Source organism: Aotus nancymaae, unplaced genomic scaffold (assembly GCF_030222135.1).
Source record: "Aotus nancymaae isolate 86718 unplaced genomic scaffold, 86718_ANA_hifiasm-v0.15.2.pri h1tg000210l, whole genome shotgun sequence".
Classification (NCBI taxonomy): Eukaryota; Metazoa; Chordata; class Mammalia; order Primates; family Aotidae; genus Aotus; species Aotus nancymaae.
The window spans coordinates 2646003-2662903 of NW_026988625.1; positions in this window are offsets into that span (position 1 = coordinate 2646003).

Sequence of the window (16901 nt, forward strand, 5' to 3'; positions counted from 1 at the left end):
AATATTTTAATATATATTAACTAATTTAACCCGTAAAGGCCATGCTTATCCCTCAGCCCCATCTCTATGAGTTATTAACCACATGTGGAGTGGCATTTCTGGATAGACTAGAGGTCTGCCATTGGGCCCACCTGCCTCTCTTCTTGTCACATTTGGGTTCAGTGTCAGGATGTGACCTGGCCCATTTCTCAAGTTACAGCCTCTGACTTCAGGGTTCTTAGCTATAACATGGGTGAATGATGCCACCTCAGCCTTGGGAGGCTCAGAGGTGGACGGAATACAAATATGCTTAGCAAACTGTGAACTGCAGTTGATTATAACATCATTAGTATTTTGAAGTATTTCTTTTCTTTTTTTGAGATGGAGTCTTGCTCTGTAGCCAGGCTGGAGTGTAGTGGTACAATCTTGGTTCACTGCAACCTCCACTTCCCAGGTTCAAGCAATTCCCCTGCCTTAGCCTCCTGAGTAGCTGGGACTACGGGCACGTGCCGCCACACCTGGCTAATTTTTTGTATTTTAGTAGAGACAGGGTTTCACCATGTTGGCCAGAGGCCTCCCAAAATGCTGGGATTATAGGTGTGAGCCATCATGCCTGTCCTTTTTTTTTTTTTTTAATTTTTTTGTGATGAAGTCTTGCTCTTGTCATCCAGGATGGAGTGCAATGGCGAGATCTCGGCTCACTGCAACCTCCGCCTACTGGGTTCAAGTGATTCTCCTGCCCCAGCCTCCGAGTAGCTGGGCTTACAGGCACCCGCCACCAAGCCCTGCTAATTTTTTTTGTATTTTTAGTAGAGATGGGGTTTTGCCATGTTGGTCAGGCTGGTCTCGAACTCCTAACCTCAGGTGATCCACTTATCTTGGCCTCCCAGAGTGCTGGGGATTACAGTTGTGAGCCACCACACCCAGACTTTTTTTTTTTCTTTTTTAAGATGAAGTCTTGCTCTGTAGCCCAAACTGGAGTGCAGTGGTGTGATCTCAGCTCACTGCAACCTCTACCTCCCAGGTTCAAGCAATTCTTCTGCCTCAGCCTCCCGAGTAATTGGGATTACAGACTTGCACCACCGCACCTGGCTAATTTTTTTTGTATTTTTAGTAGAAATGGGCTTTAACCATGTTGATCGGGCTGGTCTTGAACTCCTGACCTCAGGTGATCCTCTGGCCTCAGCCTCCCAAAGTGCTAGGATTACAGGCATGAGCCACCGCTCCCAGCTGAAGTATTTAACTTTTTGTTTTTAATCCCAAAGTTCTTTCAACATAACATAGAGCATTACATTATATTTTACTTTTTAGAAAACACTGCCAGAGCCGGGCATGATGGCTCACACCTGTAATCCCTGCACTTTGGGAGGCCGAGGTGGGTGAATCACCTGAGGTCAGGAGTTCCAGACCAACCTGGCCAACATGATGAAACCCTGTCTCTACTAAAAATACAAAACATTAGCCGAGCATAGTGGCAGGCGCCTGTAATCCCAGCTACTTGGGAGGCCTGAGGCAGGAGAATCACTTGAACCAGGGAGGCAGTGGTTACAGTGAGCTGAGACAGTGCCACTGCACTGCAGCCTGGGCAACAAGAGTGAAACTCTATCTCAAAACAAAACAAAGCAAAACAAAAACAACAACAAAAAAACACTGCCAGATGTAGCAAAGAACTAAACATGACGGATCTGTCCCACCCTCCCTGAGTGAACCCGTATAGTCATTTGAAGAGAGGAGGGCCCTGATCTCATCCTCCCATCCCCATCAGCTGTCTGTCCCTGGTCATTCCTCCCCTGCGTGCTAGCCCTGCCCCCTGCAGGGCACTACCATCTACCCCAGGGAGAGAAGGGAAGCACTGTCACAGCTGCAAAGGCTTGAGAAGATGGTCACTTCTGGCTGCTCCTGATGCATATGGGAAAACAGGCTGATGTCTTACTCAAGGTATGTGGTGATTTAGTGGCAGATCTACCTAGCAGCCATCAGAAAGAACAATTCTGGATGTAATGCTGGGGCCCTGGCCAGTTGCTACTGGGACTAACCAGTGGGAGCATGTGGGTTTAGCCACCATGGGCCAAGGTGAAAACCAAATGGCCTTGGTTCATTTGGAGTTGCTTGACCCTTGGGGACGAGAGGACATTTACTGACATAATGCAAGGTAGATGTATTTGCCAGCATGCCAATGCATCCATTTAATGGGGGTAGGGAAAGAGAAACCCTCTTCCTATAGGAAAACTACACAATTTTCAGTATCTAATAATGTGGGAAACCAAGTCAGAAGGTTACCTAGTGAGTATAGAATTGGGGCGCAAGGTGATGGAGGATCTTGACCCAAGATGCCGTGTGTGGTCCATCCCTCCCACGCCACAGAGGCCAAACACTTGCCTGCCCATCAGAATGCTGGTGAGGGGCGTGTGCTAGAAAACCTTCAGTGTTGGCCGCATTTGCTTTCTGCTGTTGTGGGTACACTGCTGCCTCCCGCTGGTGGTTCACCGCCCTCTGATGGAGGCTAAGAAGCATGTGAAATGTACTTGAGATCTCCCCAAACCCAAAAGGGTCTTGGCTTTAAGACCACACTTCCCCTTGCCACCACCCTCAGTCAGGCAAACTCTCCTTCCACTAGAAATGGCAGGAAGCACCTCTGTTTCTCCCTGCTATACCTCACTTAGGTCTTCCAGCTCCTGGAACTCCAGAAGTGAGAGGGCATCACAAGTAACCAAGTGGTAATGTGCTCCCAGCTTAATCCTTACATAGTCTCATCTACAGGAAAAGGGAGAGGCACCTCATGCTTCTGGATTGGACTTCTGCCGGGACCACAGCCCCTTAAAATTGAAGAGCTATCCTGGGATCATAGTTGGGGAAGACCAGGGAGTACAGTGCCCCTCTTAGGAGCTGATAGGACTCTCTCCTTGTCTTATACAAGGGAGTTTTTTTGTTTGTTTTTTGTTTTGTTGTTGAGATGGAGTTTTGCTCTTGTCATCCAGGCTGGAGTGCAGTGGTGCAATTTTAGCTCACTGCAACCTCTATCCTGGGTTCAAGTGATTCTTCTGCCTCAGCCTCCCAAGTAGCTGGGATTACAGGTGCATGCCACCATGCCTGGCTAATTTTTTTTTGTAGTGTTTTTTTTTTTTTTTTGAGATAGTTTCACTCTTGTTGCCCAGGCTGGATTGCAATGGCGTGATCTGGCTCACCGCAACCTCTGCCTCCCAGGTTCAAGCGATTCTCCTGCCTCAGCCTCCTGAGTAGCTGGGATTACAGGCATACACCACCACACTCAGCTAATTTTTGTATTTTTAGTAGAGACAGGGTTTCATTACATTGGCCAGGCTGGTCTTAAACTCCTGACCTCGTGATCTGCCCGCCTTGGCCTCCCAAAGTGTTAAGATTACAGACGTGAACCACTGTGCCCGGCCTTTTTGTTTTTTTGTGTTTCTTTTTTTGAGATAGAGTCTTGCTCTGTTGCCAGGCTGGAGTACAGTGGGGCAATCTCGGCTCATTGCAACCTCTGCCTACCAGGTTCAAGCTATCCACCTGCCTCAGCCTCCTGAGTAGCTGGGACTATAGGTGTGCACCACCACACCCAGCTAATTTTTTTTTTTTTTTTTTTTTGTAGTTTTAGTAGAGATGGGGTTTCACCATGTTGGCCAGGTTGGTCTTGATCTCCTGACCTCATGATCTGCCTGCCTTGGCCTCCCAAAGTGCTGGGATTACTGGTGTGAGCACCGCACCTGGCCTTTTTTGTAGTTTTAATAGAGACGGGGTTTCACCATGTTGGCCAGGCTGGTCTTGAACTCCCGACCTCAGGTGATCCACCCGCCTCAGCCTCCCAAAGTGCTGGGATTACAGTGAGCCACTGCATCCGGCTGGGAGTCTTACTTAAAGCTTGAAGCCTCTCCCTTCTATCAACAGCCTGCCCCAGAGGTGCCCAATATCAGCCTCTCTGCCCATCTTCCTTTCCCACTATGCAGACTGGGCCCTGGAGGGGTGGGCTCTGCCCCTGAGGAGGCTGTGGAGTAGGCCTCCCAGTAGCACTTGCTGTGTGAACAAGTGACTTTCTGTTGCCTCCTGTGCATATTGATGGTGCTTCTCAGCCCTCTCCACTTCCTGTCCTTCCCTCTTAAGCCTGGAATCAAACACCCACCTCCTCCTCTACCTTCTAATTCACAGAGCCACCCAAGTCCTGCTCCTTGATATAACTAGATGCCACTTCCTTCTCTCTGATCACTCTGCCTTACCTGAGACTGCTGCCATCCCTCTGTTGGCCCAGTGCACAGCCTCCTGACCTGACTGCCCTCCCATCCATTCTGCCTTCGGCAGCCAGAGTGCTTTCTACCCTGCTAGTCTGATGGGGTCACTCTCTTCCTCAAACACCCCCACTGAGTCCCCTGTAAACCAGAGTGTCAAGGCCAGCCTGCAGGCCCTTCCTGATCTGGCTCCCCATCTCTGGAACCTCTGTGCTCCAGCCCCATTGAACTCCTGTTTTTCCCTGAACATGCCTTCCGCTGGAGGGAAGGACGTCCCTTGGGAAACACCCCTCCCATAACCGCAGAAGGAACCTGGGCTGGAGGATCGGGGGAGTCCTATTCCCATGTTAGTTACTCTGAGAGGGCCTGCTCCCCCTCCACGCCCCTCCCCAGCCCTGTGCTGTATTCTGGGTGTCAGGTGCAGCTGAACCAGGGAAGAAGGCCAAATTTGGGGTCAGAGCCAGCCCTTTGGTTAGTGAAAGAGAAAACAGGTTCCAACCATAACTCTTTTCTTCTTGCGTCTCACTGTTACGTTTTCGTGTCACCTTAATGCCTGGCATATTTATGTATTTCCTAACAATGATTTCACAAGTACTCCGGCCATAATTTTACCTGAGCCCATGCTCCACAACCTAGCTCCTGACCAGGAACCTCCAGGCTTCGGACAGACCCTCACAATGGCTGAGGCTCAGCCTGCCCTTGGTTTCTTCCCCGTTTCATGGATGGGGTCAGCAGAAATGGTGAGGGAAGCTCAGTTCACAGAAGAGTGAAGTGGGAAGCACTTGGAGTGTTCCAAGATCACAACAGGAGGCCTTGTCATTTCACGTTCTCAGACAGCAAGAAGGCTGGCAGGAGCCCATTTCCTTTTCGGTGGAGAAAGGGAGTCACAGGGAGGGAGAGGAAGAGACCTACCTGACCGACCCAGCAAGAACAGGGCCTGGGAACAGCGCTCACCTTGTCTGAAGCTCCAGTGTAGTCCTTGAGGGTGTGAGTGTGTAGCGGGAGGCCACCAGGAGGCGCTGTAAGACTGGCCCAGGCTGAGCTGAGGGAGGAAGACCCCCACATCTCTGCTTGGGGCTCAGTGTCTTTTTCTTCCTTTTGCTTCAACCATTCTGAAAGCCAGACCTGTCTAGGAGAGCCCCATTCCAACTGTGGGACTCCTACAGATGTAGAGGTACTCCCAGATTCTTATACATCTCTGTAATTAGTGGAATAAGTGGGCCATGAGAGAAAGGCTAGTGAAGGTTTGAGGAAGACGGTATACAGCCTTATGCCATTGACGAGCAGAGCACACCCTGAGTGCAGGATGCATTCTTTTCAACCAGACATGGAACAAAAGTGCACATATGCCAGGCTATAAAGAATGTGTCCCCAAATATCAAAAGGCTGCCTGGGCATAGAGTCTCACACCTGTAATCCCAGCACTTTGGTAGGCCGAGGCAGGCAGATCACTTTGAGCTCAGGAGTTTGAGACCAGCCTGGGCAACATGGTGAAACCCCATCTCTACTAAAAGTACAAAAATTAGCTGGGTGTGGTTGTGCACACTTGTAATCCCAGCTCCTTGGGAGGCTGAGGCAAGAGAATTGCTTGAACCCAAGAGGTGGAGGTTGCAGTGAGGCGAGATCGCACCACTGTACTCCAGCCTGGGTGGCAGAGCAAACACTCTATCTCAAAAAAAAAAAAAAAGAAAAAAAATCAAAGAGCTGAAGTATAGGTTGCGCTTTTCTAGTACAATGCAGTTGATGCTAGAAATCACTAAAATGCAAACAGAACGCCATTATGTGGCATCATTTCACCCCTAGCCAGGATTCATGGCTCTGGAAATCCACAAGCAAAGATGCTTCCCATCCACACAGCTCTGGGCTCTGCTGCTTTAGAGGCTTTAATTCCTAAGAGACAAACTCTTCCACCAGCTCCACAAGAGGCTGCCCCCCCGGCCACTGTGAGCTCCTTATGCCAGAGAACAACAGACACAGGGGGACTAAGCCAAACTATGAGGGTACTGGGGTGCTGCTACACAGAGAGGGTTGAGGTGGGGGTATGTCTGCAACATTGAGAGCCTCGGGGTCCCTTCATGTCCTGTGGTAACGGTTACTGCAAACTACAGCCACGTAATTCAGGCAGGAGTGTGAATGGCCCAGATCCTCAGGAATAAAGGTTTGAGTCACCCCACCAGATAGGAAACACCAAGGTATCTGCTGAGGGCACAGAGAATACACAATGGGTACTGGAAATAGTAACCACCAGCTGCCACCGTGTGAGAGTGACAGAAAGGACTCTCATAGGAGGTTTCTTCTTTGTTTTGCTATGACCATATTTGCATTTATGGTAACACTAGTAACACTTTCTTTCTCCCCCTTATTTCCCTGTGCTTAATACATCTTATGTTAATGAGTGACCTGCTTTTAATTTTTTTTTTTTTTTTAGATGGAGTCTGGTTCTGTTGCCAGCTTGGAGTGCAGTGGTGCAATTTCGGCTCACTGCAAACTCCACCTCCCAGGTTCAAGCGATTCTTCTGCCTCAGCCTCCTGAGTAGCTGAGACTACAGGTGTATACCACCACACCCAGCTAATTTTTGTATTTTTAGTAGAGATGGGGTTTCACCATGTTGGCCAGGATGGTCTTGATCTCCTGACCTCATGAGCCACCTGACTCGGCCTCCCAAAGTGTTGAGATTACAGGTGTGAGCCACTGTGACTGGCCAAAATTTTTTTATTATATATAAACAATTACATATTTTTTACTATATATATATATGTTTTTGGGATCTTTTTTTTTTTTTTTTTTTTGTGAGACACTGTCTTGCTCTGTCACCCAGGCTGGAGTGCAGTGGTGCCATCATAACACACTGTAGCTTTGAGCTCCTGGGCTCAGGTGATTCTCCCACCTCAGCCTCCCAAGTACCTGGGACTACAGGTGCAGGCCACCATGCCCAGCTAATTTTTGCATTTTTTGTAGAAACAAAGTTTCACCATGTTGCCCAGGTTGGTTTTGAACTTCTGAGCTCAAGAGATCTGCCCACCTTGGCCTCCCAAAGTGCTGGGATTATAGGCGTGAGCCACCTTGCCTGGCTGGTAACCTATTTTGATACCTTTTTTTTTTTTTTTGAGATGTAGTTTCACTCTTGTTGCCCCAGCTGGAATGCAGTGGCACCATCTCAGCTCACTGCAAACTCCGCCTCCTAGGTTCAAGTGATTCTCCTGCCTCAGCCTCCCAAGTAGCTGGGATTATAGGCACCCACCACCATGTCAGGCTAATTTTTTGTATTTTTAGTAGAGACGGGGTTTCACTATGTTGGCCAGGCTGGTATTGAACTCCTGACCTCAGGTGATCCACCCACCTCAGCCTCCCAAAGTGCTGGGATTACAGGCATGAGCCATCACACCTGGCCACCCATTTTGATGTCTAAGTTATAGAATATCAAAGGGGTGTGTGTGTGTGTGTGTGTGTGTGTGTGTGTGTGTGTGTGTGTGTGAATCAGCTGGAAGATTAATAAATGTCACCTGAAGGTGGATGAAGTGATCTATAGACCCGAGTCTTTGGGGGAGGGTTAGCCTGTTTTGGTTATATGAGCATAGTTGCATCACGTTAGGCAGAAGCATGGTGCTGCTGTTGGCTTTATTTGGAGGTTAATATGGTTAGAGGAGGTGTGCAGAAATGCCACAATGACAAAGGTGGGCTGGAGTGGTTTTGCCCTGTGTCCCCCTGGCTAAACTAGAACTAAGTTTCCCACAATCCCCTCCTCCATATGATTTGAGAATTCAAAATCTCAATTTTTAGAATTGACTAAAAAAGAGATTTGTGAGATATCCAGTAGCAGAAAGGAAGCGACAGCCATCACTCACAAAAGGCCTGCTCCATCAGAGGCCAGATGCAGAGGTGCTGGGGCTGCCCAGGACCAGGGTAAGGAGAGCAGGCACCTGTGTGAGTGCAGGGTCAGCACCTGAGAGTGAGCACCCTCTTAGATGGTGGCCCTAGGCACCTGCTGGGCACACAGTAGGGCCCCCTGCCTGGAAGCTCTCTTGGTTCTCAGGAGGAGGGCAGCTCAGGTATGACCTGTAAGAAGGAAGAGATTCTCAACAGACTTCTCCATTGTGGGTTGAACCCTCCCACCGAGTGCCTTCCCAGCTTGTTATAGAAAACCAGAGCTGAGGCCAAGTGCCGTGGCTCACGCTGGTAATCCCAGCACTTTGGGAAGCCGAGGTGTGTGGATCCCTGAGGTCAGGAGTTCGAGATCAGCCTGGCGAACATGGCAAAACTCCATCTCGACTAAAAAATATGAAAAAACCAGCCAGGCGTGGTGGTGGCTGCCTATAATCTCGGCTATTTGGGAAACTGAGGGAGGAGAATTGCTTGAACCCGGGACGGGGAGGTTGTGGTGAGCCAAGTTTGCACCACTGCACTCCAGCCTGGGCAACCGAGCGAGACTCTGTCTCAAAAAAATAAAAATAAAATAAAAAAGGAAAAGAAAGACCAGAGCTGGACAGTAGCAAAAGGGTCAAAACAGATGTTATCAGGAACTACTGCAGTGGGGAAGAGATCCTGGTATGAGGCTGGACTCCTTGCGAATACAGCATGGGCAAGTGGGGATTTATAGCCCTGGAGTAGGGTTGGGGGAGTGGGTCGAAAATGGCTGAGAGGAAGCATCTCAGGGCTAAGCGGGGTTCTGGCTAAACTGACCTCCCAGGATTCCTCAGAACGCAGGCCAGGTTGATCAGACATCACCTGGGGGATTGGGAATTTGATCAGATAGGGAAGGTGATCAGATGTTAAGGTTAGGTGACTGTGGCTAAACCCACTTAGCAGGAATCTTGCTAAAACTGTGCAGTGTAGACCCAATTAAGGTGGACACTGAAGCTCAAGGTCAAAGCCTAGTTGATAAGACTTAGAGGAGCCTGGCTCAAGTTTTTTCAAGGAGAGAGTCTCTGTCACACTGCATGCCCGGGTGGGGTTTCTGTGAGCCCTGACATCAGAGACCTTGGGTCTGGTTCCTGCTGTGCCTTCCGGAGTTCCACCGAGTGTGTCCCGCTTGCTGGATTGTTAGTTGGTTCTCAGGCTGTCCCTTGCCTGGATGGTGGGGAGGGGTGGGTGGTGGTCAGCTGTCTGTCCTAGGCCTGAGGCCTCCACCACTCCATCCCACACTGTGCCCCAAGGAAGGCAGTCAGGCTTGGGCCCTGGTCCTGGTCATCAGGGATGGGCCCCTATGCATGGTCGATGGAGAAGGCCTCTCTGTATCCCCTGGGCTTTTGGTCTGATAAGGCTTCCCGTGAGTAAATCCAGCCAGCTGGGGAAAAAGGGCAGGGAGAAATCCAGAGAAATGGGACCGGGGCTCTGGGATCGGGTGACCCTAGGTGCCCCACGTCTGGATTCCCGGTTATGCCAGGCAATAACTCCCTCCTTGTCTGAGGCCATTTCAGTTGAGTTTCTGGGACCTGAAGGATGGCTCTCTGACATGGTCTGCAAGAGACACTGCACATGTGTTCTGGAATCATGGTGGGAGAGGCACCTGGCAATGCTATCCCAGACCCAATAGTGCACAGAAAAGGCCTAGCGATCCTGTCATAGAGATGCAACTGAACTTGGAAATGCAAAAAGAACAGACATGACACTTGCACAATATAAGGGCACATTTAAGTCTTTTAGAGAAGAGCTCCCATGTGCAAGTATGGGGGGCTAGGATAGAGAATGGCTGAAAGTAAACTGATGGAGAAAGATACCATGAAATTCCTACTCAAAAGAAAACTGGTGTAGTTATATAGATATCAGACAGAAGAAAATTTAAGGTAAATGTATCATTTGGAATAAATAGGGCTATTTTATGCTAATAAAAGTTTTATTTCGACCGGGCACGGTAGCTCACGCCTGTAATCCCAGCACTTTGGGAAGCCAAGGCGGGTGGATCACGTGGTTAGGAGTTCGAGACCAGCCTGGCCAACATGGTGAAAGGCCATCTCTACTAAAAATACAAAAATTAGCTGGATGTGGTGGTGGGTGCCTGTAATCCCACCTACTTGGGAGGCTGAGGCAGGAGAATCATTTGAACCTGGGAGGCAGAGGTTGCAGTGAGCCAAGATCATGCCATTCACTCCAGCCTGGGCCACAGGGTAAGACTCTGTCTCAAAAAAAAAAAAAAAAAAAAGGGTTTATTTTGGCTGGGCGCGGTAGGTCATGCCTGTAATCCCAGCACTTTGGAAGGCCGAGATGAGTGGATCACCTGAGGTCAGGAGTTCAAGACGAACCTGGCCAATATGGTGAAAGCCCGTTTCTACTAAAAATACAATAATTAGCTGGGTATAGTGGTGGGATGAGCATCTGTAATCCCAGCTACTCTGGAGGCTGAGGCAGGAGAATTGCTTGAGCCTGAGAGGTGGAGGTTACAATGAGCCAAGAATGTGCCATTGCACTCCAGCCTGGGCGACATGAGCGAAACTCAGTCTCATAAAAAAAAAAAAAGAAAAAAAGATTTACCTCATCAGGAGGTCATAAGTATTTTTTGTTTTTGTTTTGAGACAAGGTCCCACTCTGTTGCCCAGGCTGGAGTGCAGTGGTGTGATCACGGCTCATTGCAGGCTAGACCTCCTGGGCTCAGGTGATCCTCCCACTTGATCACCACTGATCAGGTGATCAAGTGATCACCTCCCACCACTCAGGTGATCCTCCCAAGCAGCTGGGGCTACAGGTGCAAGCCACCATACCTAACTAGTTTTTAATTTTTTTGTAGAGATGGGGTTTCACCATGCTTCCCAGGCTGGTTTCAAACTTCTGGACTCAAGTGATCCTGCTGCCTTGGCCTCCCACAGTGATAGGATTATAGGCATAAGCCACCAACCAGACCAACAGTTTTAAATCTGTATACACCTAATAATGTAGTCTCAAAAAACATGAAACCAAAAACTATTGAGCTATGGGGACAAATAAAGAAATTCACAGTCCCTGACGGAGATGATCGCCTTCCCAGCATAGAAAACAAATAAACTATCCCTAAAAACAAAAAGTAATAGAAGGTTGAAAGACAATAGTAAGTACCTAGTATAGAAACACCGCATTCAAGAGTTACAGAGTATACAGTCTCTTCAAAGACAAACACAGACGAGAATCATTGACACAAATTAACTATATATCCAGTCACAAAACAAGTCTCCATAAGGCAAATTTCAAAGTCCTGAACTTATTCAGAGCATGTGCCCTAAACACATACAGTAAACTAAAAATCGATAACATAGATATGGCCGGGCACACGGTGGTTCATCCCTGCAGTCCCAGAACTTTAGGAGGCCAAGGAGGGAGGATCATTTGAAGCCAGAAGTTTGAGACCAGCCTGGGCAACATAGTGAGAACCTGTCTTTATAAAAAGTAAAAAAATAAAGTAGCTGGATGTGGTGGCATGTGCATGTAGTCCTAGCTACTCGGGAGGCTGAGGTGAGAGGATGGCTTGATCCTAGGAGTTGGAGGCTGCGGTGAGCCATGATCACACTATTGCACTCTAGCCTGGGTGATAGTGAGACTGTCTCAAAAAAAAAAAAAAACCCACAAAATATCCCCCTAAACCAAATATATAGCTAGAACATCCTCATATATTTGGGAATTAAGAAATCTGCAGCTAGGCTGGACATGGTGGCTGTAATCCCAGTACTTCAGAAGGCCAAGGCAGGTGGGTCACTTGAGTTCAGGAGCTTGAGACTAGCCTGGGCAACATAGCAAGACCCTATCTCTTAGCAAAACATTTAACAAAATTTAGCTAGGTGTGGGGGCATGTGCCTCTAGTCCCAGCTACTTGGGAGGCTGAAGTGGGAAGATTGCTTGAGCCTAGGAGTTGGAGGCTGCAGTCAGATCCGATCGCACCACTGCACTCCAGCTTGGCTGAGAGCGCAAGACCATGTCTCTAAAACAGAAAGAAGGGAAGGGAAGGGGAGGGGAGGAGAGGGGAGAGGAGGGGGAGAACAGGGGAAGGGGAAGGGGAGTAGGGGGAAGAAGAAAGAGCCCCAAGGTGGAGGAGGAGGGAGAGGGAAGAGAAGGAAAGGGAGGGGGAAAGGTAGAGGGAAAGGAGAGAGAAGGGAAGGGAAGGAGGGGAGAGAGAGAGAGAAAGAGAGGGAAGTGGGGAGGGAGGAAAGAAACTGCTAAATTAGCCAACAGTTGGAGAATTCAAAAATACAAAATTAGGTAACTTTTTTTTTTTTTTTTGAGACGGAGTCTTGCTCTGTCACCCAGGCTGGAGTGCAGTGGTGTTATCTCGGCTGGCTGCAACCTCCACCTCCCAAGTTCAAGCAATTCTCCTGCCTCAGCCTCCAGAGTAGCTAGGATTACAGGTGCCTGCCAGCACACCTGGCTAATTTGTATTTTTAGTAGAGACAGGGTTTCTCAATATTGGTCAGGCTGGTCTCGTGAACTGCCCACCTTGGCCTCCCAAGGTGTTGGGATTACAGGCGTGAGCCACCGCGCCCAGCCAAAATTAGGTAACATTTAAAACTGAACAATGATGAGCCCACCACATAGAGGTAATTGAATGGGGCACTCACCTGTGCTCTGAGAGAGGCGGGCCAGGCAGGACCCAGAGGGCTCTGCAGAGGCACCAGGAATCCTAAAAAGGGAGGCCACTGAGCAGGACAGCAGGACGAAGCCTCCCCTGCCCAGGCCTGCATCCAGCCCTCACACGTCTCAGTCCAGGAAGGGGCGAAGTGGGCCTGGGTGGTTAGAGCTGCAGCTACACCTGCTGAAGAGGCCCCGCCCAGCCCTCGAGGGTTCCCAGTATCAGCTGGACCCAGATTTCCCACCACAGAAACATGCAGTCTGAGGCTGCCTCTGTCTAGAGGCCGTGGCAAGTGCAGGGTCAGGCGGGGGCGAAAGGGAGCGGCGGGGACACTACATTTAAAAACAGTCCCTTCTCCCAAGACCTGGGGCTGTCCTTGGGGGAACCACAGTTTCTGAGTCCCAGGCAATGATGAGCGTCACACTCAAGAGGTGTGCTGGGGAGGGAGCAGCTTCAGGCCAGCCCCAGGATAGATGTTGCTCCAGCCCTCAAGGTGACAGAAGCCAGAGTCAGGGGCAGCGGTGGGCTAACCCTCCCAACTGGGGAGAAGCTGGACTGGACCAGGGGCCTCTCAGGGGCCTCCCCTGTACCTGCATCAGTGTTTCTTGGCGTCCACATGCCATTACTGCTCAGCGCCTTGCCCATCTCCCCGAGGACCGTGAGCTCTCTGGGATGCAGCCTTTGGCCCTCAGGGGACTCTCAGTCAGTGTTTGTGGGACGCTGGGATCTGAACATCAGTCCATACAGCCTGACCTCACTGTGGCTCTCATGATCTCCATGAGATAAGGTGAAGTCTTCCTGTCTGTCTGTCTGTCTGTCTGTTATGGCATTCCACAACCATGGCTGGCTAGATGCCAAGGGGATGTGCAAGATAGCCCAACTCCAGGACGGGCATGTGGCACCCAGGAAACTCAACTTGGGGGAAGTGGCCAGGCACAGTGGCTCACACCTGTAATCCCAGCACTTTGGGAGGCCAAGGTGGGTGGATCACCTGGGGTCAGGAGTTCGAGACCAGCCTGACCAACATGGTGAAACCCTGTCTCTACTAAAAATACAAAAAAAATTAGCTGGTCATTGTGGTGGACACCTGTAATCCCAGCTACTCAGGAGGCTAAGACAGGATAATCGCTTGAACTTGGGAGGCGGAGGTTGCAGTGAGCTGAGATCGTGCCACTGCACTGTAGCCTGGATGACAGAGCGAGACTCCGTCTCAAAAAATAAAAATAAAAAATAAAAAAGCAAAACTATTGGCCAGGCACTGTGGCTCATGCCTATAATCCCAGCACTTTGGGAGGCCAAGGTGGGTGGATCACAAGGTCAGGAGTTCGAGACCAGCCTGACCAACATGGCAAAACCCTGTCTCTACTAAAAATACAAAAATTAGCCGGGTGTGGTAGCGGGCACCTGTAATACCAGCTACATGGAAGCTGAGGCAAGATATCACTTGAACCCTGGAGGCAGAGGGTGCAGTGAGCCAAAATCATGCCATTGCACTCCAGCCTGGGTGACAAGAGCAAGTCTCCGTAAAAAAAAAAAAAAAAAAAAAAAAAAAAAAAAAAAACTCGGGGGAAGCTGGAGAGAGCCTGACAGAGCTGGACAAGCCATCAGATGGCACTGCCCCCAGGGACACACCCGGCGGTGCAGACAGGGATACAGAGGACCTAAGGGAAAGGGTGGCTTCAAACATGACAGCAGATCAGCCACTGGGGAAATGCAAGAGCGGATTTGACAACTGGGCCAGGTGTCCCAGGACAGCACTTTTCAAAAGATTTTCCATCCAAACTTCCAGCAAGAAGCAGATCTTCCATCATTACCCAGAGTATATCTATGCGTTTAGATAACTGAAGCAACATTCCAGGAACCCTCACCATCCCTCCCCTTGAACGGCTCGCTCTCCAGCTGGAGTCGGCTCTAGGCTGCCTCACTTCAATAGCTGGTTGCAGCTATTGGAATGAATTTCACACCCTTTATGAGTTGCAGTGCAAAATGTGAAGCGTGGCTGTTGAAGCTCAGTATCATCAAGGATTTATTTATTTCATGATGATTAACACCATTTTCCAGGCCACACCAGCTGGGCCAGCTGGTAATGAAAATGATAATGATAATGATAATGATAATCGGCTGTGTGCGGTGGCTCACGCCTGTAATTCCAGCACTTTAGGAGGCTGAGGTGGGCAGATCGCCTGAGGTCAAAAGTCTGAGACCAGCCTGGTCAACATGGTGAAACCCCATCTCTATTAAAAACCCCAAAAATTAGCCAGGCATGATGGCAGGCACCTGTAGATCCAGCTAGCCAGAAGGCGGAGGCAGGAGACTCACTTGAACCCGGGAGGCAGAGGCTGCAGTGAGCCGAGATTGTGCCATTGCACTCCAGCCTGGGCAACAAGAGTGAAACCCCATCTCAAAAAAAAAAAAAGTAAGTGATCTGAAGATGGATGGTGGTGATAGTTGCACGACACTGTGAATGTAGTTAATACAGCTGAACTGTGCACTTAAAAATGGTCAAGATGGGCCGGGCATGGTGGCTCATGCCTGTAATCCCAGCACTTTGGGAGGCCGAGGCGGGTGGATCACGAGGTCAAGAGATCGAGACCATCCTGGTCAACATGGTGAAACCCCGTCTCTACTAATACAAAAAATTAGCTGGGCACGGTGGCGCGTGCCTGTAATCCCAGCTACTCAGGAGGCTGAGGCAGGAGAATTGCCTGAACCCAGGAGGCGGAGGTTGCGGTGAGCCGAGATCGCGCCATTGCACTCCAGCCTGGGTATCAAGAGCGAAACTCCGTCTCAAAAAAAAAAAAAAAAAAAAAAAAAAAAAAAAAAAAATACGAAATTAGCCAGGTGTGGTGGTGTGTGTGCCTGTAATCCCAGCTACTTGGGAGGCTGAGGCAGGATAATCACTTGAACCTGGGAGGCGGAGTGGCAGTGAGCTAAGATGGCACCACTGTACTCCAGCCTGGGCAACGAGAGTGAAACTCTGTCTCAAAAAAAAAAAAAAATACAAAAATTAGCTGAGCATGGTAGCCCGCACCTGTAGTTCCAGCTATCCGAGAGGCTGAGGCAGGAGAATCACTTGAACCAGGGAGGCAGAGGCTGCAGTGAGCTGAGATCATGCCACTGCACTCCAGTCTGGTGACACAGCAAGACTCCATCTCAAAAAAAAGAATAAATAATAATAATAATGTATTATAAGCTGGAAAATTGCTAAGATTAGATCTTCCATGTTCTCACTACAAAAGCACAAGTCTGTGAGGTGACAGCCGTGGGAATCAGCCTGATTTAATAATCTTACAGTGTGACAAAACGTCACATTGTATATGGTAAATATATACAATTTGTCAATTATACCTTTAGAAAGCGGGGTGGTGTTTCTATGTTTATGATGTGTTTCTATGTGTCTCTGTGTGTCTGTGTGTGTGTCGATGTGTGTGTCTCTGTGTATCTGTGTCTCTGTATGTGTGTCTCTGTGTGTGTCTCTGTGTGTCTGTGTGTGTGTCTCTGTGTTTGCGTGTCTCTGTGTATGTGTGTCTCTGTGTGTCTCTGTGTATCTATGTCTCTGTACGTGTGTCTTTGTGTGTGTCTGTGTGTGTCTCTGTGTGTGTGTCTCTGTGTGTGTCTGTGTGTGTGTGTCTCTGTGTGTGTGTGTCTCTGTGTTTGTGTGTCTCTGTGTATGTGTATCTGTGTTTGTGTGTCTGTGTGTGTGTGTGTGTGTGTCTGTGTGATGTGAGGTCTGTGAGGTGCTAAACATGGTGCATTAACCATCATTTTCATTCTTATCTCCTGATTCCTGGACTTGAATCGTGAGTGGCTTCTGGATAAACTCAAACCTGTTTCCTCCTCCCTCACCACCCCTCCCTCCAGGGCTGCTGGAAGAGCCCACCCCAGCCCCCTGAGCTCAAGCCCTGGGGGACTCCTACTGGGCAGCTCTTTGGACCCTAGGGAGATGCTCCACAGACTCAGTATGCCCTAGAGGAAGTGGGGAAGGAGGAAAGTCAGGTGCATCACCTCCTGGGACCAGGACCCAAGTCCATCCAGGGTGCAGGTGCCTCCAAAGGAAAGGCCTAGGGGAGGGTCTTGGGGGGCCGTGGTGCAGCCCACTTCCCTGTGTGACCTCAGCCCTTGCCACCACTCTGCCTCTGGTGGGAGGTCCCTGAAC